We start from the raw sequence: 27,674 nt of genomic DNA, 5'->3' as shown, positions 1-27,674 counted from the left end.
AGCCCCCGCCCCCCACAATCATCTCGCTTAACATCTGTCCTGTCCTGTACCAGAGTCTTTCTGGCATTGTTTGCATAGGAGAATCAAAACTCCCTCACCTTTGACTGGATACTCTGTTACCTCCATTCCTTATTCAACCTCCTCTGAGAATGAAGTTCAGCTTCCTTTTGTCTGAGATCCCTCTACAGCAAATAGCCCAATCTAATCATGTTCATATCCATAACCTTTATGTTCACAGTGCAGAAACAGAGAGATGAAGAGAGAAATAGGAGTTCCAACCTGGTTGCCACATAGGGCTCATCTACAAATCCACATTTAGTTCACAACTGGAGTGTGATCCCACCCTACACTAACCTGCTGCACACTCAAAATTAGTGTCTATTGAGATACACTGCTTCAAATCAGAACTAGGTTACAGCACACTAGTGAATGGTTAGTGTTCATCAGCAGGGTCCAAAGGGACAGTTAGTGCTTGGCAGGCTTGGTGAGGTATAAATGTATAGACATACATCTACTGTCTAGTGTTATTCAAACTGCTCAAAGGTGTAATGCTTTCATTACAAAGTAAGGTATACAATCATTAAAACTACACTACAAAATATCCCTGATCTGACACAAAAGAGAAGACTATGCCTCTCAGATTGTTAAACTGTGGTATATGTCAAAGAACTCTGTCTGCATAATCTACCCATCCAGATTCAGGAATTGAAAAAAACCTTCTGTAGTTGATCAAGTAATTTCCTTAACTTCCATTGGCTATGGACCAGAAGAATGAAGAAGGCACGCCTTTGTTCTACCAAAAGCCCAAATTACAACCCAAGGAATCCAAACTCTGTCACATCTCTTGCCTTTGATTCATTGTATCCTCCTGAAATTAGTACTTCTAGCATGCATTTTGATTTTAGGGGCCAACAGATACATTTGATTGTACTTCTGGGAAACCCAAAAGCTTATAAACTATATAATTTCCTATTAAATCCGAGCCATTTTTACTTTTCAACATTTAACTTATGTCACATTCTGCATCCTATATACAAATTGTGAAGAATGGGGATTCTTTCGTTTTCCTCTTAAGGTTTCATTTGTTCTCAGATTACATCAAACATAGCAATGGAGAAGCTCTAAATGGTGCATAACAACAATTGAGCTGCATAAATAGCCCACATGCAAAAACAGATCTAGTGAATTAGGAAAGCGGGGGTGTGACGGACCGGGTCGTGTCTGGGCACAGCTGAGGGCGTCCGCTCAGGGCAAATTGCTCAAATCCGGGGCTCCTTACAGCCCCCAGACTGGTGACCTCTCCAAACAGGCCACAAACCAGTCCCACAGAGCGCTTCAGCTGCCTGCTTGAAGCCTCACGAGCAAAACCCCTCCGGCACCCCTGCAATATCCGTGCCCCAGATGGCCCCGGGCCTCATACACAGGTGGGGGGTCCTAGCACCCAATCCCACCTACCCCGAACAAGTTCTGTCCGGTTCCAAGAAACCAGCCACAGATCCCTGGTCAATTTACCCTCTGGACCTTACCCACAAATCACGCTGAGCCAATCCTTTAGCATCTAACAACTAAAGGTTTATTAACACAAGAAAGAAAAGCATGAGAGTAAGGTTGTTAAAGAATAGTACGTTACATGCACCAAATCTCCCAGTCCTCGATGCAGGCTCTAGCAGAGATGTACAGCTGCTGGTTTAAAAATTCTTGTTGCACATCCTATCATCAGGATGGGTTCACAGGTCTTCCAGGCTCTTCGATCTCTGCAGTGCTGCTTCTGGGATGAAGTGCTGAGCTGAGAACAAAATGGCATCGACCTCATGGCCTCTTTATACCTCCTTCCTGGCCTCTTCTGGTATGCAGCAGGTCACCTGGTCCTCAGCCTCTCTGTGTTCCCTGCTGGCTGCTCTCAGGTGACAGCCCCCATTCTTTGGGTGTGTCCTTGGCCCATTGAAAGCCATTGTTCACAGGGCCTCGGTAATTAGCATGTCCACAGGCTCAGCCCTGCCCAATGCTTAACCACATGCAGGGAAATCTTCAGTGTCCGTACAAGTACATGCTAATAATTGCAGACACAGACATTATACAAACACATGAACAGCGTACATAGGATTATCAGATAATAAGCTTCTATTCAATACCTCACATGGCCCCCTTCTATACCATTTTTGGGGCCAACACCCCCACCTATGGGTGCATCAGTGATCTGGCTGCTCCCCTCAAGATCCAGCAACGTGACAGGGGGTCACTGCTAGTTTTAAGAAAAAGAAAGAGGCAGTAGGCTATGTTTCATGCTCTTTCATATGCTGCATTAATTTCTCTCAAGCAGTCACAACTATGGTGTCTGTCATACAATATATCTATTCATCATTGTGCTGGTGAAAGCAAATTTATTGCTGTATTTGTTTTACCTAAAGAAAATGAACTATTCTACTGCTATTATTAAGAAAATGAAATAGAGTAATATCATAGAATCATAGATTAATAGGACTGGAAGGGACCTCAAGAGGTCATCGAGTCCAGCCCCCCGCCCTCAAGGCAGGACCAAGCTCCGTCTACACCATCCCTGACAGATGTCTATCCAACCTGTTCTTAAATATCTCCAGAGAGGGAGATTCCACCACCTCCCTTGGCAATTTATTCCAATATTTGACCACCCTGACAGTTAGGAATTTTTTCCTAATGTCCAATCTAAACCTCCCCTGCTGCACTTTAAGCACATTACTCCTTGTCCTGTCCTCAGAAACCAAGAGGAACAAATTTTCTCCTTCCTCCTTGTGACACCCTTTTAGATATTTGAAAACCGCTATCATGTCCCCCCTTAATCTTCTTTTTTCCAAACTAAACAAGCCCAGTTCATGAAGCCTGGCTTCATAGGTCATGTTCTCTAAACCTTTAATCATTCTTGTCGCTCTTCTCTGTACCCTTTCCAATTTCTCCACATCTTTCTTGAAATGTGGCGCCCAGAACTGGACACAGTACTCCAGCTGAGGCCTAACTAGCGCAGAGTAGAGTGGCAGAATGACTTCACGAGTTTTGCTTACAACACACCTGTTGATACAACCTAGAATCATATTTGCTTTTTTTGCAACAGCATCACACTGTTGACTCATATTCAACTTGTGGTCCACTATGACCCCTAGATCTCTTTCCGCCATGCTCCTTCCTAGACAGTCGCTTCCCATCTTGTATGTATGGAACTGATTGTTCCTTCCTAAGTGGAGCACTTTGCATTTCTCTTTATTAAACTTCATCCTGTTTACATCTGACCATTTCTCTAACTTGCTAAGGTCATTTTGAATTATGTCTCTATCCTCCAAAGAAGTCGCAACCCCACCCAGTTTGGTATCATCTGCAAACTTAATAAGCATACTCTCTATCCCAATATCTACATCATTGATGAAGATATTGAACAGTACGGGTCCCAAAACAGACCCTTGAGGAACTCCACTTGTTATCCCTTTCCAGCAGGATTTAGAACCGTTAACAACAACTCTCTGACTACGGTTATCCAGCCAATTATGCACCCACCTTATCGTGGCCCTATCTAAGTTATATTTGCCTCGTTTATCAATGAGAATATCATGCGAGACCGTATCAAATGCCTTACTAAAGTCTAGGTATATGACATCCACCGCTTCTCCCTTATCCACAAGGCTCGTTATCTTATCAAAGAAAGCTATCAGATTAGTTTGGCATGACTTGTTCTTCACAAACCCATGCTGGCTATTCCCTATCACTTTATTACCTTCCAAGTGTTTGCATATGATTTCCCTAATTACCTGCTCCATTATCTTCCCTGGGACAGACGGAGGACTGTAGAAAACAATCAAAGTTGGGAATCAAAAGCTATAGATCCACTAAACAGGGATCTAGTAATAATCCTCCGAAAAGGAAAATCCAAACATATCCATACGTTGTTTACTCCACTTCACAAAGAGAAGAATTTTCCCATGAAAAGAACAGTATAATATCAGATTAGATTTAGATTTAAAAACAATGTTTTAACAAACAGAACTGAGCAACATCTCAAATTCCTTATTCAGTCACTATTCTTGTAAAACTCATGTTGGAGTAGGTCTGAGTAAACATCAAGAATTTTAAGATTTCGCTAAAATGATACACAACTTTGTAAAAATATAAAGAAAACAAACATAGGGAGCCCAAATAATACAGTTCCATCATATTGTAAGAGAACCAAAAAGTGAAACTGAGGCTACATCTAGACATCGTTGCTCTTTTGGGATACCGGAAGTATCCAAAATAGCAACACCACATCTTTAAAAGCACCTGCTATTTCCTGAAAAAGTGGGCACACTATTCCGGCATCACTGTAACCCTCGATCCATGTGGGTTAAGGGATTTGTTGGAATAGTGCCTTATTTTGAAATTTAGTGTTTTGTAGACAGTGCCAAATTTCAAAATAAGCTCTTTCGATTTAGACTCAGAATAAGCTACGCAATTTGCACAGCAGAAATTGTGTAGGTTATTCTGACAGAAGGGGCTGTCTAGACACACTTGGATAGACACAAAAAATTAAACAGAACAGCCTAGTTCTCATCACCCAAATTGGGTGAAATGAAAACATTAAATACGAAACTTGAGTGATACTTACTGATACATTTTTAAGTTCTAGTGAAATCTAATTGAGGCAGCTGATTGCTTATTTAAATGTGTTTATTATCTAACACTGCACCTTCAAACAGAACTAGGAAAATGACAGGATACACCTGCCACTCCCAGCACTAACTGGAAATAGGACATTTTCTCTCCTCTTTCCACTATAAAATCATTGAAATGCAACATTTCAAATTAATTTACTTAGGCTAGGTCTACTCTAAATAAGGTTTGCCAGAACATCTATCCAGGCATAACTGTACCAGAAAATCTTCTCAGGATAGACATGGATTATACCAACAAAACAGTGATTTTTGCCAATATAAATGTATATTGGTTTGTCAAGCAAAATAAGCTATACTAGCAAAATAATTTTTAGCTGGTATGACTTCATGCACATTAGTATAGAAATGTGGAGAGTAAAAAATAATTATTCCCTTAACCAACACTGCTATGCCATGAAAAATTACTTGGTCTAAAAGACACAAAAGTTGCATATCAAAGTATCGGTAACTCAAGGAAGTCTTATCAATAATATATATATGTTTATTTGCCTATAATAGTTTGCAGATGCTGAATATGAAAGATGTAAATAAGTACTACTCAGTGTGTATTGCATGATTAGTCCTTTGCAAGTAAAAGAGTAATTAATACTACTGCTTGCTGATTAATTAAATAACATGATTTCAAACAAAGTTACTTCCAAGTACAAATACATTAGTGAATCTATCTCATTAATTGGAATGAGTCATGATTTTATCTCAAAGCTTCATAACTCAATAGAGCAAATTGCATGAACAAATTATGGGCAGATTTTAGTACAAATGAGATAAAATAATTTTGTGGGACTGGGAGAGAGACCTTGTATGCGAATAAAAACCTCTTCTGATTGAACTTTGCAAAACTTTCACCATGAAACCTGTCGATATTTGCCTGATTCTGCTATACAGGCAGTCCCCGGGTTACGTACAAGATAGGGACTGTAGGTTTGTTCTTAAGTTGAATCTGTACGTAAGTCGGAACTGGCGTCCAGATTCAGCCGCTGCTGAAACTGACCGCCAGTTCTGACTTACATACAGAATCAACTTAAGAACCCCAGGCGTCCCCAAGTCAGCTGCTGCTGAAACTGATCAGCAGCTGATTCCAGGAAGCCCGGGGCAGAGCAACACTGCCTCGGGCTTCCTGTAGTCAGTGCTGGTCAGTTTCAGCAGGAGCTGACTTGGGGACGCCTGGGGCAGAGCAGCTGGGGTGCTGCTGGGTTGCTCCAGCAGCACCGCTCCTCGGCGCTACTGGACCAACCCGGCAGCACCCCATCTGCTCTGCCCCAGGCGTCCTGATTCAGCCGCTGCTGAAACTGACCAGCAGCGGCTGAATCAGGACGCCTGGGGCAGAGCAGCTGGGGTGCTGCCGGGTTGGTCCAGTAGCGCCCAGAGCAGCGCTGCGGGACCAACCGGTAGCGCCCCAGCTGCGCTGCCACAGGCGTCTGGAGAAAAGCCTAGTCTGCTGGGAGGGGAGGGGGGCGTACTAGCTGCACCCCCCCCCCCAGCAGACCAGAAAGACGCGGGCGGCGGAACAAGACACACCGCGGTCCCGCCACCTGGGTCCTCTGCGGCTTTGCTCCCCATCTCCCTGGTCTGCCAGGGAGACGGGGAGCAAAGCCTCTGAGGACGCCAGCAGCGGGACAGCCGCGGGGTGCCTGGGCTGTCCCGCTGCCGGCTTCCCCGAGGCTTTGCTCCGTGTCTTCCTGGTCTGCAGACCAGGGAGACGCGGAGAAAGCCCCGGAGTACATGGGCGGCAGGACCGCGAGGTCCCGCAGTCCGTGTCCTCCGGGGGAGCCCCGTACGTAACTGCAGATCTGACATAAGTCGGATCCACGTAAGTCGGGGACTGCCTGTATATTCACCAGGTTGTGTGTGTGTGTGTGTGTGTGTGTGTGTGTGTGTGTGTGTGTGTGTGTGTGTGTGTGTGTGTGTGTGTGTGTGTGTGTGTGTGTGAGATATATTCAGGGTTAGAGAAACAATATCTGAATTCAGGCTTTCAACAGCATTTGACTTTGAGCTTGTATATTACCAATCAATCAATCAATCACCAACCTCACAGGAAACATTAGAAAAGTTTAAGAAGAAACCTTTTGAGCCAAGCCCACTGAGCTCTGCATAATTCTGATGAGCAATGGCATGAGATGATAGCCAAATTCCTGCTATTTCAGAGCTAAATGTGTGTAACTAGCCTCCATATTAACACCTCCCCCACAATTTTGTGTAAATCCCCAGTGAAGGGTTTTTAAGGTGTTTGCATGAACAAATCGTCAGTGAGTTTCCTGATGGATCACATGAATAAATAAGTACATGACTTGCATGTCTTTAACATGCTCACAAACATCCAGTGCACAAAAATATGACTGAATCTGCTCACAAATAACTTTGAAAAAATTGCCCTTTAGTATTTAAGTATATTATTCAAGCCCCCAACCCCCCCCCCCCAAAAAAACAAAAAATTCAGTGGCACTTGTTTGACAATTTGATTAATGACTGCTATTTTAGAAAAACTTAAAAAATAACGAGTAGTCTAGCAGCACCTTAAAGACTAACAAAACATGTAGATGATATCTAGCTTTCGTGGGCACAACACACTTCTTCAGATGAATGATGCTGTTTTAGATCAACCCTTGTTTCACTCAACATAGTTCACGTTAGCACTAGCATGAGATGTGCATCTTCTCCCAGATAACTATTCCTCCTTGCTGAAAGCACTGTTACCAAATGCTTACAGCTCATGAACAACAGAGACCACATGTTCCTGTAATACCTTCCTTCCTTCTTCCATTTTAAAGGGTTCACCATTCAAGGACAATAGGGATCGGTTTTAAGTTAAAACACAGAAAAGCAAACAGTCTGTATTTAGCTATCCTTTCATATGTTTAAATACACCACGCAGCTTAGCTTAGAGAAGAGCATATGCCAAGTTACAAAAAAATCCCATAAATGTTTCATTACACTGTGTGAAGCTGCAATAGAACTAATGTAATCAAAGTAGCCAAAGAATTCCCAGTATGCAGTGAGAAACTGACCTGCCTATATATTTTGCCAGAACGCAGCTATTCCAGAAAATCAGTACTGTAGTAGGACCAGTCTTTCAATTTCATGGAATTTATTATTGTTAGTCATTATTTTTCTTTCAGTTTAGAATGTGATTATTGTAGTGTTGCATTTTACAATATTAATGTGGACAGGAAAGGAACAAGATTCATATTTTGCTGAAATTCCAGCAAAATATTATTTCCCATTTTAGTCCAGAATTTCAAATAAGAGAGTGCATGTGTTTAAGTACATTTGTATCTATTTAATCACAAAACCACCCAGAATACATACTCCACAGAACCCAGATTCTGCCCCATGTTTAGGGAAGGGGAGAGGCTCCTTGACTCTGTGACCCATTATGTCATAATCTAATTATCAGACGGAGAAATCCAAATACCGTGCTATGTCAATATTGAGCATTTGCTACTACCCCCGTTAGGGCTTGGGGTTGTTATTCACACTGAACAGCAGAATGGCTTTTTTCCCAAGTAGCATCTCTTACAATGATCTGTCAAACAGTGAACATTTATCCACAACATGGTCTACCTGGATGGAACCCAGCCGGTTCTTCACGTTATATTTAATCCACTAACTTCTTCATGCTATTCAGTATAATTAAACTTTGTCTGGGATTGTTAACATACAATAGTACTCTAGTTCAAATATTAAGATCACCCTTCTGTTGCGCTCTTTTTTTTCATTTATATTTCATTTTTTTATCTGTTCCATCAGAATATTATCAGAGGCATTTAATGGCTGCTTTGATATCAGTGGGTGCTATTGATTCCTTTTTAGCATTGGCATTACTTTCCAGTCCATGCATGATCATTGACTCGAGACAGTTTAATATGGAATGGAAATCATCTGGATTGTTCATTTATTGTCAACATCCATCCATAAGAATCTCTGATGGTGATCATTATCTGTGATGACCTGGCTCGTCCTTGAGAGGTTTTTCATGATTCTTCAGAGTTGCCTGAAGTCTCTACTGTTCACTGCTTCTTTTGCTTCCTCAGCCCTTGTTGGACCCAGATATTTCTATCTTTATCTCTTTGTCCTTTTCTCTGTATCTTGCATCTGCCTCCAAGAATTCTGCCCATGTTTCGCACTATTTATTTTCTGCCTTCATAGCAATTCACCAGTCTATCACTCCCTATATTCCTGTAATTCATGTATCTTTCTCCCCCCCCCCCCCTTTGATAGCCCACTACTTCATTTTGCAGTGTTAATTTCCATCTTTGTTTAGTGCAGGGGTGGACCAAAGGGCCTCCACAGGCCGAATCTGGCCCACAGAGGTCCTGCCATTCCCCTGTCCCCAGCCCAATCAGGGCCTGAGGATGGGGGGAAGTGTGCGAAGTCTCCTCCTGCCCTGCCTTTGCCCTGCAAGGAGTGCGTGCCACTTAGAAGTGCCATGCGCTTCTTGCAGGACGGGGGCAGGGTAGGAGGACACTTTGTGTGCTCCCCTCACCCCCAAACCCTGATTGGCCTGGGGGTGGGAGGAGTGTGAAGTCTCCTCCCACCCTGCAAGGGGCTCAGCACTTAGAGTCAACATCAAGCTGCTGCTCAGCTGGCAGGTGATTCTAAGCGTGGCACTCCATGGCAGGTCAGGGACAGACTTTGTCTGTTCCTGCTGTCCCCAAGCCCTGATTGACCTGGGGGCTGGTGTGGGGAGAATGCACTCTCCTCCCACAACCAGGGGTGTGGATACATAGAGGGAACCACCAGTTGTTCAGAACAGCTGGCGATTCTCTCGGGGAGGGGCAAGGGAAAGACTTCACAATGTTCCTCCACTCCCAGACCAATCAGGGTCTGTGGAATGGGAAGCACAGAAGTGTCCTGGCCTCACCCCTTCTGCCTGAGATCCCACCCCTTCTGCAGCAGCCCACCCCAGTCAAAAATTATTGCCTACCCCTGATTTAGTTTGACCATATATTGAGACTTCCATCAGCCTGGTCCAGTAAAACACTGGAATGGCTGCTAATTGCAATCTGGAATCAGATCTAGATTTCCTTGTCCTGAGCATCTTTATTGTGATAACACTTTCTAGCTTCATGATTTTTTTTTTAAGTTTAAAAGCTATACTCACATAGTCTATCTGGTTGACAGTCTCATTTTCTGATGATGTCCTTGTGAGTTTGTGAATCTTCCTGTACTGGAAAATCCTATTTCCATTGCTGTAGATAGCCAGTAAAGTTCTTGCTGAACTGTGCAATGAAATCGCCTGCACTGATAAAAAGCTACTGCTTGGCATAAATCCATCATAATCTTTATTGACTTTAAGAAAGTATTTGATAATATCTACAGAGAGAACCTGTGGAATATTGCTAAGAGCTATGGAATGCCTGACAAACTAATCAGCATATTAAGGAGTTCACATGATGGAAGTAGATGGATGGTAAGATTGAAAAGAGGCCTGGATGAGCAATTCTATATTATGGCAGGAGTTAGACAAGGAAACATGTTTTCACCAATTCACTTTGCATTAGTAATAGGACTCAGTGATGAATCAGGAAAAAAAAAAGGTATTGTGGGTAGTGTGACATGGGGTAGTGAAGATGAGTTATACGACCTTCATGTTGCTGATGACATTGCACAAGTATGATGTAGAATGAAATGATTGGCCTTACATTAGAGGCAGATCAGGAATCAGCAAAAATTGAACTGAAAATAAATAGAGAAATCAAGATTATGAAGATAGGGAATAGGACAACAGATGCACAAGTGTACGTGGATGGAAAAGAAATTGAAAAGACTGAAGAGTTCTGTTACTGCGGAAAGTGGTGACATTTGAGGTGATTGCAATTAAGATATTCATATGAGATTATGTGATTAAACAGAGATCTTTCCACAAAAATCTAAAAGGTCAGATTATACTTTGCAATTGTGCTGAACATGCTACTGAGCAGAGAACTGAAGAACGACAATGCCAATAAAAAAAACAGCTGAGATTTGGGCATATGAGCTACAACAAAATGAAATAATTTACAGTGTTGTCTCATTGTGTCTTCACTCCATCCAAACAATGCCTATTCATTACTTATTTGGATTTTGGTGTACAGGTTGGAATTCATCCTTAACTTATCCTGTCACAGGCTATGTCTACGCTATAAAAACCTATCGGAAAAAGGTACACAAATTGTTTTTTCGAAACTTGCTTTTTCGAAAGTTCCGCTTGCAGTCTAGACGCTCTTTTTCGAAAGAGGCTTTTTCGAAAGTATCTTTCAAAAGAGGCTTGCAGTATAGACATAGCCCTGGTGAGGCTGGAAATACAGTTGAAATAGGATATTTTTGGCAACTCCATCACAGTGCTCACCAGAAACAAAAAATGCAGAGGGGTTTGAAAATAAAAATAGAGAAGCTGTGAGGGCATTATCCAGACTTCTTACAAAGTTTGATCTGACACAGATTCTGAAAGATGTAAGAACTTACTTGCCTATTTCTAGGGCCAGACCAGCATTCAGGTGGGTATTCCACCAAAGTTTAGGGCTTCTCAGAATCAGAGCTGAGGATTCAGCCTGGTTTCTAATAGTAATCCTGTTTTTCAGCTAGGATGTGCTTTAACCAGACTTTTTAGACGAGTGTCTAGACTGAAACAATCTGGGTAGCTTTCTATTGCAGCGTAATGAGTTTTATTTGTGCATATGCTGGTGTTGGGCATATTCACTTTTTCTTCATGTAATATTTCCTCCCCTGCCTGCTGAGCTCTCTCAAGAGTTGAAATTTAATGATTGATGAGATGATTAAATGATGAATAGACGGATAAAGCTGGAAAGATAAAAGCTTCCTAAGAGAAACAAAGTTGTGAAGAAGCCTCCTCCTTTTTAATTGACACACCAATTTCAGGAACAGATTATGAGATTTCATTTTAAGCAAATATATATTGAGGGAGATTTTTCTGAGTACTGGATACTGAGTTGTTCTGAGCTGATATGGCCTATTCTGCAAAGATGTATTTAGAGAGGGTTTCTGGAAGCAAATAAAAGACAGTCGTAGTAATCACAGGGTATGGAGAAATCAGATGTTTAGTTTTCTATATAATACAATCACCAACCATATCTGGCCATTGAAGCATGACTGAGGCTGAATAGCTATAATAACTGGGTTTTCTTGTCGATCCCCTGGGTAAAGCTTTCAGTACTATGGCTAACAGCAGATTGGAGCTACAGAGGGATTTCTGATCAATGCCATTTACTGTAGCTCCTCCTTCCCTATTTTCATTTTAGGTGGAACTAAAGGAATGCCAATTAGTGCCAGGCCCAGCCTTAGGGCAAAGAGAGCATGGTGGTTGCCTTGGGCCCTGCGCTGCCCGGCACCCACCTGCCCGGCTGCTTGCTTGCTGTCCTGGCAGGGAGCGGTGCAGCCAATCACAACAGGTCACCTTGGGACCTGCAAACTCTTTGGCTGGGCCTGATTAGCGCTCCCCCTGTTTAACAATAAATTGGGGGTTGGAAGAACACTGCTCTTAAGTAGCCTCCAGATCCAGAGTCAATTAGAATGGGGACCGGATGGGGGGGGGGTGACGAGATGGGGGGTGAGGGAGAGAACTCTGCAGAAGTTCTCTCTTTCTACCATTCAGATGTGAGAAAGAATCAAAAGGGTCTCCTTCTTAAAGGCTCAACATCACTTTTCTTGGACCCAGAAGTGAAGATTTCATCCTCCTAACACTGCCATTTCCCCAAAAGATGAGAGGGCAGCCCTTGGGTCTACTGTCCCCCTTCCACTCTCTGACACACCCAGCTAAGCCTTCAGTGGTCAACCTATCCCGTTCTGACAAAAAAAGGTAGAGGAATCAGTCTGAATGAAATAAATGTGCTTCCTTGGAAAACAACAGTGTGATAACTGTAGGCAATCACAGTATTTATAGCCTCAGAGAAGACAAAGCAGTCCTACTGAAGCAATCTGCATTTCTGGGGACTTGATGGTGAAGGTAGAGTACCAAGCAGCCTGGAAAAATACTGGTCAGCAGAGAGAGAGGTGCGGGCCTCTGCCCAAGACTGGGTGCCTTTGCTGGACAACCAGCAGGGGGTACACGTGGATAGGCCCTGAACTGTGACACAACCCTTTTTTTCACAGGCCCTTTGTTAATCTGAAGCTGAGACCTTCCTTCAGAGCACTTAGCTGTGTGAGAAATCACACTCCTCTGCTGCACTCCCAGGCATCTTCCCTCCCTCCCATTACAGTGCCAGAGCAGTAAGATAATGAAGAATGTTTTACCCCACTTTCCCTGCACTAATGTGGAATGGACAGTTCTTCAGAGGAGTCCTTAAGATCCTTAGCCAGTTTTAGGAGGGTGAATACCAGCTGATTTTGCCACCAATCATCCAACAAGGTACTAGTAAATTAAATCCATTGACTACAGAAGGAAAGAGGGGAATAGAAGGGAACTGATAAGATAACTCCAGTGTTGTCAACTCCAAGCACTCAAAATTAAGAACCAGATCTCCCAAGATCACAGTATTTTTTTAGATTACATTTTGGATTCATTTTCTTTGCCTACTAGTTTCTGATCCTTCAAGACATGCTCAAGTAAAAGGATTACGTTTTCCTGTAACCATGGCAACTTGGAAGAAAAGAAGATGCTGAGATTTTCATACATTCACATGACTCCAGGAGCTGGGTGAATTCAGAAAAACACCAAATATTGTGAAACTCACTATGAAATTGCAACAGTGGTTAATATAACTCTGTAAAAGTGGGAGAGTGAGTGGAAAGGGTAGCCCGAGGCCTTTTGAAGATAAACTAGGTATAGGGTGAGTTCTAGTTTCATAACCTATTCAGGGAGGGTGAAAAAGTATCAAAACATATTTAAACAGTTAGACCCTGTATTAGAGTCTGTAATCATATGAGAACCAACTTGGTCACTCATCCTTAGTGCACCCAAATAACTGCATGTTTTACATAAATGTAGAGGTGCACTATTACGAACATTTGAGCTCTATTTAAAGCTTCATGTCTGTCTATTGAACTTCTGTAATAACCCTGGCAGAAGGACACAGTATAATAGCATTTCATAGTAATCAATCAATAAATTCTCAAAAACTACATGTCAGATTTAAGGCAAAACCAGGGAGTGGAATACTGTTGGCCTGCCTGCAGTATGTTCCTTTCTTGTTTATGCTCAATGTGCTGTAATACCATGACAGATTCATCACTTTCTGGATGGGGAGGGGGTGTTTTTTGTTTTCCTTTCTTACTCAAAGAACAAGCACAAAGAAGTCCTGTAAAATTATGAACTGTTATATTTAAAGTTGTGCTATGCAGTAATTTCAAAAGGTGGCACAATGATTTTTAAGAACAGTATAAATATAAGACATCCTGAGGTAAGACTTGCTGCATTTTTTTTAACAACTCTATTAGAAGCTGCTGAAAAATTGCACTGAGAGGAAAAAAAGGATGACAACTGCAAAATGGATAGCAAAATTTTCCCATTAAAAATCTTTTAAAACAATGAACACGGAAGATGCTTTATTATTTGGGGAGTTCATGTAACACACCCAGCCCCCGCCACCCAAAGGACTCAGGTAAGGATAGACTCCTGTAAAAACATATTGGTTCTAGATTTAGAGGCCAAGACTATCCCTGCCCGAGCAAACTTGTACTTCTTCTGGGAGAAGGCGGGGAAGATGCTAGCAGCTTGTTTCTGTAATTCTGCCAGCACTGCAAGGCTATTTCCTCATCACCACAGAAGGGTGATTTCAGGTGGGATTCGGAATAACAAAGGATAATAGATTCACCAGAAAACACCCAATGAAGAGTACCCAGAGGAACCAACAGTTTTGTTGGGTTCTTGGGCAAAGGGGGGGGGGGTAGCTACATGTTCCCAGAAGATTCTTGGGAGAGAGGGGCGGGGCTGGCTATCCCAGCCCTTAGCATCACCCGGACTGCACCCTCCCCCCACCAGCAAGTCCTCGGTGCTACCCACAGCATGCCACCAAGGGCTCTGGCAGCAATTTAATGCGTCAGGGTTCTGGTTGCTTCCACTGCTGCAGTTGCGGCAGGACAGGCATCTGGGAACCTCTGGCCATTTTGAATTGTCTGGCCTCAGCACAATTGCCCTCTTTGTCCCTCTCTCCCCCTGCTTATGAGTCAGAGTACTTCAGAAGACAGAAAGGCTATTATAAGCACTGAAACGGCTTTAACAGCCACTGAAGTCATTCTGCTGAACCAAAACTTTGGGGACAGAATCATGGCTCTGTAGAACCCACCAAAGCACAACCACCGTATGCAATCTAGCAACTCAGACCATACACTGGAAGTAAGATTTGCTCCTTAATGCAAATTGTGTGGTGAAGTGTAATGTTTCTGAGTGCTAAAGCTTTATCTATATCTATCATGATGTTATTTCTGTAGCATCATATGTTTGGGTGGCACTTTACAGACACCTAAAAGGACCCTAATTTCAGTGTATTCAAAGGGACACTCACTGCATGGATTCCTAAGTAAAATTAAGTATCAGAGGGGTAGCCGTGTTAGTCTGAATCTGCAAAAGCGACGAGGAGTCCTGTGGCACCTTATAGACTAACTGAAGTGTAGGAGCATAAGCTTTCGTGGGCAAAGACCCACTTCGTCAGATGCATGTAGTGGAAATTTCCAGAGGCAGGTATAAATATGCAGGCCAGGATCAGGCTGGAGATGACAAGGTGGATCCAATCAAGGATCTATTGGACAACAGTATATGTTTTGTTTATATAGTGTAGGCAAGGGAGGCTGGCTAGGAGTGGAAAGCAAGGGAAAAGTGGGACCTTTCTGGAAGAAGTAGAAAGAAGTGCATGTATTCAGTGCATGTATTTATACACACAGAATGTATCATAGCCTACACAACATCTTAAACTACAAGTCATAGTACCACCACTGTCTGCTTCCATCCATATTATTCCAGAAATTAAATTTCACAAAGACTTTTCTTGAGGTGGACAAAAAGCTGGGGGTGAAAGGCTAAGGATTATGAAGCAGTGTAACTGTATTTCAGCAGAGCTACACCACAGTAAAACTGGAACAAATGAGTTAAACCTATGACAGACATATACTATTGGACAACAGTTTACGTAGCATAAAGTGACCTTAAAGGTGAGAGAGAAAGCCCAGACTATGATGCCCATAGTTTAAACAGAACGTGTTTTTGATTTTATAAAAAGCACTGCCATGAAACTTCCTGAGTACAGTACCACAAGAATTTCAGCTACACCACCATGTACTCTCCAAACTGTAAACTGCCATATTATTTCAGTCATTACTTTTGCCTTTTTTCCCTCCTCCTGAGCCTGCCAAGATAAAGTATAGCACACATTAGAGCTATGGTGAAAATATTTGAAACAAATTTATTCATTAAATAATTACTTCTGAATTCAGAGGATAGGCATTATGAATATAAGATTAAGTTTATAATCAGGTTTACAAATATGCCTCTTGATGTAATTATTGTTTTTCATTCCCAATGCACTGATGTACAGCAGACCAGCTATAGTCTCCTCTCCTTTCATAACCACAAAAATAGTTCTTCTGTTAATGTTTCTTAAAATATATATATACAGCAACATTGAGAAAATGTAAGAGACTCTCACCCCTTTTACCAGGTCATGAAACAGAAGATGACTATTATTGATTTTAACCAGTGTCTATAAACATGGGGTTTTATGTCAGAAGGTGGACTGTCACTAGCAAGACCAAGCAGTCTGGCACTTCATTCATTGTGTCAAACTAATAAGTGGTTTCTAGATCTTGTTTTAGCTGCAGTTTCACATGGGAAGGAAAGCAAGAGACAGAGAATGAGTGTGAAGAGAAACAAATCCCTGAACTATTAAGCTACCTGTTGGAGATGCAACAGATCGGGTTAATTCTGGTTATATGCAGCAGTGGCTGATTGACTCTCATCACATTAGATAACATGAGGTTAAATTAATTAATTTCTATGGCTAGTTCTAAGCAGGGAGCTAAATTAGCCAGGAACCAAAAGGGAGTCTTGCCTGAAGGTAAGCAAGGGTTCTAAGATTCTTCAAATAAAGCAACACTGGCCATTTTAAGCTTCTACAGGCCTGAGCTTTACCTTACTTTCATTTATTCCAAACTAGTACAATGCTATTGAGTTCAGCAGAGCTCCTCCTGATTTATGCAGATGTACTTAAGAGCAGAGTACCTCCCCTTTGATTTTTGTCCTTTGATAAAGTCAAAAATATTTTGATTTTTCAATAAAGCAAAATTTTTCAGGTAATATATCAGTTATTTGGAAGTGAAATCGAATAATCTCTTTTAATCTCTGTTTGCACAAAACAGTTTTTCACAGTAACAAAAGAATAGATATAATTGTGCAAATATTTTAGACCAGTATTAATTCTAATGCAGTTTTTATGGCAAATCAAGTGCTTACCTTGCCACAATTTAAGAGAAACACACACAGTAAATATAATGTCAAAGCATGTCTTTGTATTCCTCTCTATTGTTCAGAGACATGTGAGTAAAATGTTATTGTACCTATCTAATGTGAATCTTAAGCCCAGTCTTTGCCTTATCATGCCTTGAGAATAGAAGGATTAATTTAAATGACAGAAATCACTTTGAGAAAATACAGTAAAAGCAGACATCTGTTGTATATAATACAAAAAACCAACAGCAGAGCGATATATAATGCTATGAACAACTGCAGTTAATAGAAGCCCTGGAAGCGGTCAATAAATTGATTGATTTCAATAGTCTTACCTGTTACACTATTAGTAAAAGTTCAGTCCGTGGCTGTCTACCATATGATGTGCTTGGCCACTGGGTGAAGTCCAAATAGAGTATTTGATCATAATAATCCTCTCCTGTCATGGACAACAGCATCTCTCACGGCACAGCACACCAACTGCTTGAAATGAACCTGTAACACAGATATTCTTTCATTTTAATTGAAAAATAGTCAACCATGTCCAAGAACCAGGGGGCATCACTACTTAATCAATAAGTGCTTCATAAAGAAGAGTGTACAAACCCATAAATGGCTCTTGATAAACATTAAGGCCAGAGACTGTGAAGCTTTTGCTCCACAGAAATTGGTTTTGCTGAATATGTGTTGCTACACCATGTAGTTATTGATCTATTAAAGCTATCAGGCTTAATAATAATATATTTATCTTTATAAAGTTATAGCTGTCCACTATGACTCTGCTGCAAACACAGCTGGAAGTCCCTTCTCAGAGAGGGTACATTTCACACCCCATCACGGGAAAAGCTCCCACCTGAAGTGAATGGGAATTTTGTCTGGGGAAGGAGTGCTGAGTAGAACTCTGTGAGGTAATATTTGGGTGTTCCATAGCAGGCTTCCCAGGTGACAAACAGCACAAGATCAAATACAAACTAATACCAATCACCTATACATTTTACACGATAACTTTATATATACAGAAAACCTTCTACATCTGAAGGGAAAATATTCAGGGCCAGATACTCAACCAATACACAGAGTCAATGCAGCTGTGCAGATTTACACCAGAAAAGGATCTGGTTCTCAACACCTATTCCATGTTAAGCTTGCAAGATTTTAAAAAAGTCAAGAAATTCAATATTTCAGCATCCTGCAGCAACATTCACTCAACCTGGTGACACCTTCTGTAAATTTGTGGTAGATATCATATATATGAGTATGTCTACACTACCCCGCTAGTTCGAACTAGGAGGGTAATGTAGGCATACCGCACTTGCAAATGAAGCCCGGGATTTGAATTTCCTGGGCTTCATTTGCATAAACTGGGCGCTGCCATTTTTAAATCCCGGCTCGTTCGAACCCCGTGCCGCGCGACTACACGCAGCATGGACTAGGTAGTTCGGACTAGGGTTCCTAGTCCAAACTACCGTTACTCCTCATTCCACGAGGAGTAATGGTTTGAACTAGGAGGGTAGTGTAGACATACCCTATAGTAGCCCAGTGTCTGAGAGTCTGTAATTCCGAAATGCTGGCTGTTCCCTCTGAGGGGCACTGTTGCCTGAAATGCTGGCTGTTCCCTCTGGGGGGCGCTGTTGCCTGAAATGCTGGCTGTTCCCTTTGGGCAGCACTGTTGCTGAAATGCTGGCTGTTCCCTCTGGGCAGCGCTGTTGCCTGAAATGCTGGCTGCTCCCTCTGAGCGGCCCGTGCTGCATGGGAGTGTGGGGCCCCAATGGCTGCTTGCTCCCCCGTGGCGGCCTGGCTGAGTGGCGCAGAAGTCAGCTGAGCGCCATGGCGGGAGGGGTAGGGGGGGGCAGGGCAGTGATGTGGGGCGTGACAGCGGCTCCAGGCCCCGCCCCTGGCCATGAATGTCACTGGCCTGCCCCCCTTTGCCTCCCGCTGTGGTGCTTGACTGACTTCTGCGCCGCTCAGCCAGGCCGCCGCGTGGGAGCAAGTGGAGCAAGTGGCCATTTGGGCTCCATGCAGCATGGAGAGTGTGGAGCCCAAAAGGCCATTTGGACTCTGCAGTCCCCCGAATGAGAGGCAGGAGGGGGAGGAGAGCTGAGAGAGAGAGGAGGGGGGAGGCAGTAGGAGGAGGAGAGGGAGACGGAGACGGAGCGAGAGACTGGAGGCTCAGGAGAGAAGACCGATGTGGAGGAGAGACCTGAAAATCCCATCCTATGATGGGCTAATTGGCTAGTTCAACAAGAAAAGCAGAACTGAATATGCATCAAGGGTATTTATTTTGCCCTAGATTTTCTCTATTTTGCCCCAGGTTTCTATCAGTGGAAACCAGGCTGTTAATCCGAGCCACAATAAAACTGCCTGGAGAATTTGGCAGCAGTGACACTAACTTTCTGCAACTTCTACTTCACAAGGCAAGTCCAGATTTCACTGGCAAGGTCCACGGAGCAGCCAGCAAATGTCAGGGCCAAGGCATCTCGAAGAGACAGTGATTCCTTGGGGGCCCTTCAGCTTTGCCATTGACTTTAATGCACACAGTATCAGCCCCTCATACGCCTAAAGAATCAGTCTCAGAACTAAATTTTAACAATTGAAAGAGACACTTGTGCATCTAAGATTATAACTCTTATTGAGCCTCTGCTGGAACTTAAACTGACTGTCACTGCCTCGGGAATACTTTGGGAAGCTGGCAGCGTAATCACCACCTGCTCCCTACCCCTAGATGTGGATGCCATCTTCTTGAATGCAACTTACTTTTTATTATACAGAGCAAATGCATGTATGTATGAGGGAGAACTCCTCCCAAAATGCATATTCCCAAAAAAGCATTCTGATTTTTCGTCTAACTTAAATCATTCAGTACTGGAAACACATTAAGCATGAGACATTTCTGCTTAAAAAGACGGAAGTAAGACAGCAACAATTGAGGTAAAATATGAGAGCCATAGCTAGATTTGCAGGCACCCCATTTTCTACTGGAACACCAGTCAAAAAAGGGACCTGGGCAGATTCAATCAGTACTGCTGACTTGGCCATTAAAAGCCCAGTTGGTGCAGCTCCATACCTGGCTCCACATAGCTCCCCAGCAGTAGTAATGTGAGTTGGCTCCTCATTGGAAAGAGGGCCAAGGTGGCTCTGCATGCTGTCCTAGCCTGGAGTGCCTGCAAGAGCGGCACCTGTGACTGCAGGCACCATGAGGAACCACCTCGCTGCCATTCTGCCTAGAGCCAGAGGGACATATCGCTGATTCCAGGAAGCCACTTAAAGAAAGCACTGGCCAGAACCTGTGCACCACACACCTGCAACTCCTTGCCCCTGAGCCTCCTCCTGTATCCAAACCCCCTCATTTCTCGTCCCATCCTAGAGTCCACATCCCTATCCCAGAGCACGTACCTTGTCCTGCATCCCAATCCTCTCTCCCAGCCTCATGAAAATGAGTGAGTGAGAATAGGGAATAGTGAGCATCACATAAAGGGGGTGATGTGAATGAAGCTGAGTTTTGTGTAATTAAAAAGTTGGCAACCCCCTCCATAATGGAAACTGTTCTGTAACCCACGGTAATTGTTAGGGTAATCAAGTTAAACCCAAAGGCATATGCAAACAAAAGACAGGTTTAAAAAGAGATGTAATAAAATGCACAGTAAATTGAAACCCTCCACAAACATACTTTGCCAAATGTTAAGCAGAAGGTTGGTGACATCTGATGTAGAATGCACCACCAACAAAAGACAGTTGTAGATTTATTGCAGGCTTCTGGGTGATTTTAGCTGAAAAGGCAGCAATGTATAAACATCAAATATAAGTACTTGGATGCACCAGTATTAATAACAATCAAGACTAATAGCTCTGTTCTGATCTTCTATGCTCAAGGTCAGATGAATATAAACACAACTGGAGCCTCATCCTGCATCAGGTTAGTAGTGTGAGTTTTACCATTGAGTTTAATTTGCACAGTATCAACCATTAATACACATAAAGGATCAGACACAAATTTTAAGACACCCTTATATATCTAATATTACAACTGCTAATGTGCCCAAACCACAAATGTATTACAGTACAAATGTATTACAGAGGGCCTTTTTTGTAACTAGCTACCATGTCCACAAAGATAGCAAGAAGGAATTATCTAGGTATGTAAGGGTATGTCTACACTGCAAAGTTAATTCGAAATAACAATCGTTATTTTGAATTAACTTTAATAGTGTATATACATGCAAACAGCTATTTCGAAATTAATTCGAAATAGTGGAGTGCTTAATTCGAATTTGGTAAACCTCATTTTATGAGGAGTAACACCAAATTCAAAATAGCTATTTCAAATTAAGTGCTGTGTAGACACAGGGAGCCCTGGTGGCCACTCTCGACACAATCAGGAAAACTTACTCTCCTCTTCTCCAGCCCCAGAACCATTAAAGGGGTAGACCCTGGCCACAGTGCCTGTGTCAGCTCCAAGCCTGCCAGCACACAGCCAGCACTGGCCCCAAAACATGAGCCAGCAAGCCACTGGCAGCCAACCCTCCACCACTCCCCAGGAGCAGTCTGCCAGCTCCCAGGAGCCTGACAGGGGCTAGAAAAGGTGAGTGCCTTCCTGGTCCAGGGTGGAGATCATGGACCTTATTCAGGTTTGGGGGGGATGCAATGTCCATGATCTCCGCACTAGATGGAGGAACGCGGCCGTCTATGGCAGGATAGCTGCCAGCCTGGCCAACAAAGACCACATGCAAACCCAGGAGCAGGTTTGCATGAAAATCAAGTTGGTCCAATGAGACCCCCAACCCTGGGCCCTGAGCTTCCCCTCCCCCTTCTTCCCCTTGCTTCCTCCTTCCAGCTCCCTCCTCCCAGGTTTCCTCCTCCCCTCTCACACTCTCTCTGGGTATGTCTACACTACCCCGCTAGTTCGAACTAGCGGGGTAATGTATGCATACCGAACGTGCAAATGAAGCCCGGGATTTGAATTTCCCGGGCTTCATTTGCATAAGCCGGCTGGCGCCATTTTCCTCATTCCTCATTTCACGAGGAGTAACGGTAGTTCGAACTAGGAAGCCTAGTTCGGACTACCTAGTTCGTGCCCCATGTAGCCGCGCTGCACGGGGTTCGAACCAGTGGGGTTTTAAAAATGGTGGCTCCCCGCTTATGCAAATGAAGCCCGGGAAATTCAAATCCCGGGCTTCATTTGCAAGTGCGGTATGCCTACATTACCCTCCTAGTTCGAACTAGGAGGATGTGTAGACATACCCTAAGCTAGGGGGAGAGGTAGATACGCTTGAGGGCAGAGATAGGGTCCAGAGTGACTTAGACAAATTGGAGGATGGGCCAAAAGAAATTAGATGAGGTTCAACAAGGACAAGTGCCGAGTCCTGCACTTGCAATGGAAGAATCCCAAGCTTTTGTTACAAGCTGCGGACCAACCAGGTAAGTAGTAGTTTTGCAGAAAGGGACCTTGGGGTTACAGTGGATGAGAAGCTGGATATGAGTCAACAGTGTGCCCTTGTAGCCAAGAAGGTTAATGGCATATTAGGTTGCATTAAGAGGAGCATTGCCAGCAGATCCAGAGATGTGATTATTCCCCTTTTTTCGGCTCTGGTGAGGCCACATCTGGAGTATTGTGTCCCATTCTTGACCCCCCACTACAAAAAGGATGTGGATGCATTGGACGGGTCCAGTGGAGGGTAACTGAAATGATTAGGGGGCTGGAGCATATGACCTATGAGGAGAGGCTGAGGGAGTTGGGTCTGTTTAGTCTTCAGAAGCAAAGAGTGAGGGGGGATTTGATAGCAGCCTTCAACTTCCTGAAGGGATGTTCCAAAGAGGATGGAGAGATGTTGTTCTCAGTAGTGACAGATGGCAGAACAAAGAGCAATGGTCTCAAGTTGGGATGGGAGAGGTCCAGGTTGGATATTAGGAAAAATTATTTCACTAGGAGCGTGGTGAAGCACTGGAATGGGTTACCTGGAGAGGTAGTGGAGTCTCCATCCCTAGAGGTGTTTAAGTCTCAGCTTGACAAAGCCCTGGCTGGGTTGATTTAGTTGGAATTGGTCCTGCTTAGAGCAGGGGGCTGGACTTGATAACCTTCTGAAGTCTTTTCCAGCTCTATGGTTCTATGATTCTATGACCCTCCTCCCCAGTTTTGTTCAATAAACCCAGTTTCTATTTTTGAATAAAACTTTTGTTTGACATCAGGAAGGGAGGCTAGGGAGGGGCAAGTGGAAGGATGTGAGGGAGGAATGGAGCATGAGTGCCTGGTGGGGAGGACCGGAGGGCTCCTTGGGATGGACATTCCCACAGGGCCTCCTGAATCCTGACAACCTCCCAATGGACCCCCCGGATGGCAGCCTGAGGAAGTGCAGTCGGGCTGATGGCAACGACCCCACGAGATGCACCAGCGTGCCCAGGGGCAGCTCGGGCTCCATGTTGCCGAGTGCTGTGGTGTCCCGAGTGTGGGCATAGGGCACTCCAAGACAGGACTGTTTGCTGTCCCTCATTGAGGTAGACAAACAAGCAGGGAACCCTGAGAACTGTCTGTCCGGGGTGGGGGTCAGGTCCCTTTAAGCATGGAGCTCAGTTAGCCTCAAGCAGCAGCCCCACACCTAAGTCCTAACCTGATGCCCTGCCAGCACTGGTTTTGCCCAGCCTTAGCTTTGGTTCAGGGTCCACTTAGTGTGGACGCACTATTTCAAAATAGCAAAACACTATTTTGAAATAGGTTTTGTGTGTAGATGTGTTAATTAAAATTAGCTTAATTGGAATTAAATGAACTCGAATTAACGCTGTAGTGTAGACGTACCCTAACATCTCTCTCTCTCTCCCTCTCTCTCACACACAAACCAATTAGCCTGAACAAAAATATATCTTTTTACCAATGAGTAGACTTCTCAAAAGTAAAGAGGAAAACATGAGTTAATTCAACTACTGTTTGTAAAGAGCATACAATTCATAACATTGTGAATATGTGGTTATTAAAAACTACACATATACCAAGGCGCACATGGTACTTAAGAAAATAAGGCCAAGATTTCCAATAGTGACTAGGAAACCTGAGTAACTCAAGATGTGTATGATCATCCAGAGACATCTTAAAAGGTATATCAGAGGTGAAAAGGAAGAAGGTGATGGGAGCAAAGCTATCAGTACTTGGAAGGAAGGGCAGGTAATCCAGGGATTGGAGATCAAAAGGGAGGACAATTCTAAATCAGAGAATGGGATGGAGAGGGAGAGGGTTGGTTGGAGTCCAGGCAGATTAGATGTTAATCTTTTCTTTGGAAGGACAAAAAAGATCTTTGGGAGAAAGGGAAGTGAGAAGGAAGCAAAGAGGGCATGAGAAGACAGAGAGAAAAGAGGTGAAATAGATGTAAGCCAATCAGGGAGGAAGTCATATGGTAGAATTTAAAGAAGAGCAGACAATTTGAGGAATGAAGAGAATCAGAGTGATCTCTAATTTTCACCAGGATCATGAACAGTGAAAACTGACATAAAAGTGGAGCCATGATTGCTGGCTGATGGGGTGGACTGAACAGTGAAAATGAGTCAAGAACAGAAGAGAAGATGACGTTGAACACAGACACCAGGGATCTGCAGAAAAAATATGCAGCAGTATATGTAGGTGAGTGGGCTACAGAAATATGAGTTGCAGAGGTCAGTAAAAACAATCTTTGATAGAGCAGATGGATGGTGAGAGTAAGTGACAGTAAAGGACAGTAAAAGTGGTAAGAAATGGAATTTATTTTAAAACATTTCTTCAAGAAACAACATAAAAAAGCCAGAGCGCACAGTCCATTACATGCATGATATTAGGTGTCTGTATAGCATACTCATTATCCCTACACAATGCATTGCCAGTCATGGAGCAAAAATGGTGTGTTAGTAATCCAGTCACCGACACAGAGTGATTATGATTATATGACTATGTTTAGTTTTCAAGAAAAGTAAAAAAATCTCAGCATCACAGCGGGTTAATACCATCGATTTTAGACTTGGTCCCAATGCCAAAGCTTTGGACCAAGAATGTTTTAAAAATAAGGTTCAAAATACTGAAAATGCTAGAGACAAATAAATTGTTTTATTGTTAAGATTCCATTTTTTGTCATGTAAAAGCTGCTGTACTGGACAGATTTGGACTCACAACCTTTATTCTTTTTGTTAATTACAGAAGATGGGACAAAGACTGAAGCATCAATAGCTTTCTGTCATCTTACATTGCCGTGTGGCAAATCAATGTCATCTGTCTTACATTATTTTATTACAGTAAAAGAAAGCTGGACTGGTCTCTCCACTCTGCCTGCATTGCTATTAATGAAACTGTGTTAGCAATGATTTTACAAGACACAAACATTCAACAAAGCTAGTATTAAAAAAAGGAAGTACAGATAGGAAAGACCAAACATGGCAGTACACCTAAAATGCCCCCTGTGCCCCATTTAAATGGGCTCAATATCCAACTGCCAGTATTTCCTCCACTTATTTATACCTTCTGTTATTTCAATCCTACTTTCTAAGAAAAACGTATTGACAACAGAACTTGAACGTCTAAGCTAAGGGCTGCACTCTACCTTTAAAAGCACAGTGCCACAGTCCAGGGAGATGGAAAGGCACTGGACATAAAGGAGATGTGATAAAGGAGAAGGGGCAGAGCCTCAGGCAGAAGGGATGGGGTCAGCGGTGACCAGCCCTCAGTGTCATCTGGAACAATCATGCCGCTCTCTCCCCCAGCCCACGGAGCCATACAGAGCGCACTGCATGGGGCTTCACCAGCAATTTCAAGGACTTGAGACTCTGGCCACTGTTACTGCTCCAGGGCTCTTTAAAATCACCAGGCCTGCACTCTTGCCTCTTCCCTTCTGTCAGCAGAACTGCAGAAAACAGTCTAATGGCTTTGGTCAAACTACTTTTTGCAGCCAACTGCAGTACAAAGATCCTGAACTATGACAGATTTTGTCATGTTTATACAGTGCATCTGGACACATAGTCACCTGTGGGGACCTGGTTTATAAACCTACACAGATACTTCAGGCAGCCAAATAGTAGGGATTGCAATAGTAGGCAATGCAAACTTCTTGTAGCTCAGCCCTGTCCTGAAAAGACCACCTGTAGGAATACAGGGACTCTTCAGGGCCTTGCTATCTCTGATCTGTTGCTGACTGATAGTAAAGGTGCTAATGAGATTTTTGTGATGTGGACACTATAGGGAGGGGACTGAACACAAAAAAGTCATGGACAGCCTACCCACTACCTGGGCCATCTTAGTTGAATATACATTGGGGCTGTGTCTACACTGGCCACTTATTCTGGAAAAGCAGCCGCTTTTCTGGAATAACTTGCCAGCTGTCTACACTGGCCGCTTGCTTTTCCGGAAAAGCAATGACGATCTAATGTAAAATTGTCATTGTTCTTCCGGAAAAACTATGCTGCTCCCGTTCGGGCAAAAGTCCTTTTTCAGAAAAACTGTTCCGGAAAAGGGCCAGTGTAGACAGCACAGTAGTCTTTTCCGCAAAAAAGCCCCGATTGCAAAAATGACAATCGGGGCTTTTTTGCGGAAAAGCGCGTCTACATTGGCCACGGACACTTTTCCGGAAAATGTGCTTTTCCGGAAAAGCATCCTGCCAATGTAGACGCGCTTTTTCCGGAAATACTTATAACAGAAAACTGTTCCGTTTTAAGCATTTCCAGAAAAAGGGGCCAGTGTAGACGTAGCCTAGTAGTGGTGGTAGGAATGTTTCCTGCCATGCTGCTGCATAATGGAGACTGAGGGCTATCATACAGTCCTCTCCCCCAGAAGACTCATTGTAAATTGGGAGAAAAGGAAAAAGGAAAATGGTGTTTGAAGTAAGGATGTTAAATTTAGATTAATCAATTTGCATTGAGTATTTAATTACTTGATAAGGGCACCTCTGACTTTGAAATGTAGCAAGAGCCCTGGTAGTACCATGAGGTCTACACATGCTGTCCTTGATCCCTGGGGTACCTTATCTGCTGTGTGAGCCCCCCAGCCTCCTTGCAATCTTGTACTTCCTGTGTCCCAAGGGTGTCAGGGCCATGTTGGTTGACAGTAGGGGTTAACCTCTTGGTCTCTGAGAGCATGTGCCTTAGCCACTGCACCATTGGAGGAGCTACCCCAGCTGCCCTATGTTCTGGGTCCCCCTTATCTCTCCTTTCTTCCAAGGGTGCCAGGTGCATCCAATGCCAAACTTTATTTATCCTCAATAAAGAATTTCAGTTGACCGAACTGTCTGTCCGGTTTTTCATTTATGTTAAAAGCTTTACTAGACACGTGTTTCAAAAGAAACAGTCATCGTCTTTACACATCAAGATTTAAGGTAAGTTATTTAGATTTTGATACTAGATTCAATTGAGGTAGATTGCTAAAGCAGAATGAGAGAATGGGTCCATTTCAGCCCTTCCACAAAGAAAATAAATACATTGAAGGCAAAATCTTTGGGCTCATTTTTAAGCAAAGTTTAATTACAACATTAATACCAACAATAGACATCATGTAGGGACGCTACAGAGTTCCCTCACTGGTGCAGTGGCTAAGGCACCTGCCTTCAGAGCCAAAGGTCAATAGCTTGAATCTCCCCCCAGTTTGCCTGTGCCCACCCAGGGACGTCCTAGGCTGAGCTAGAGTCCCCTGC

General features: G+C 43.3%; 1 protein-coding gene across 2 annotated transcripts in view; it reads right to left on the bottom strand.

Moving 5' to 3' along the window:
- The window catches only part of LINGO2 (leucine rich repeat and Ig domain containing 2), an 831,708-nt gene that overhangs the window by 235,168 nt on the left and 568,866 nt on the right, over nucleotides 1–27,674 (bottom strand). For both annotated transcript variants that reach the window (XM_025185824.2, XM_025185823.2), the window contains one exon: nucleotides 17,382–17,541. The gene's annotated coding sequence lies outside the window, so the exon portion shown is untranslated. The remainder of the gene's footprint in view (nucleotides 1–17,381; nucleotides 17,542–27,674) is intronic.

This window comes from Pelodiscus sinensis, chromosome 6, assembly GCF_049634645.1.
Source record: "Pelodiscus sinensis isolate JC-2024 chromosome 6, ASM4963464v1, whole genome shotgun sequence".
In the NCBI taxonomy this organism is placed as follows: domain Eukaryota; kingdom Metazoa; phylum Chordata; order Testudines; family Trionychidae; genus Pelodiscus; species Pelodiscus sinensis.
This window is presented reverse-complemented; position numbering and strand designations above follow the sequence as displayed.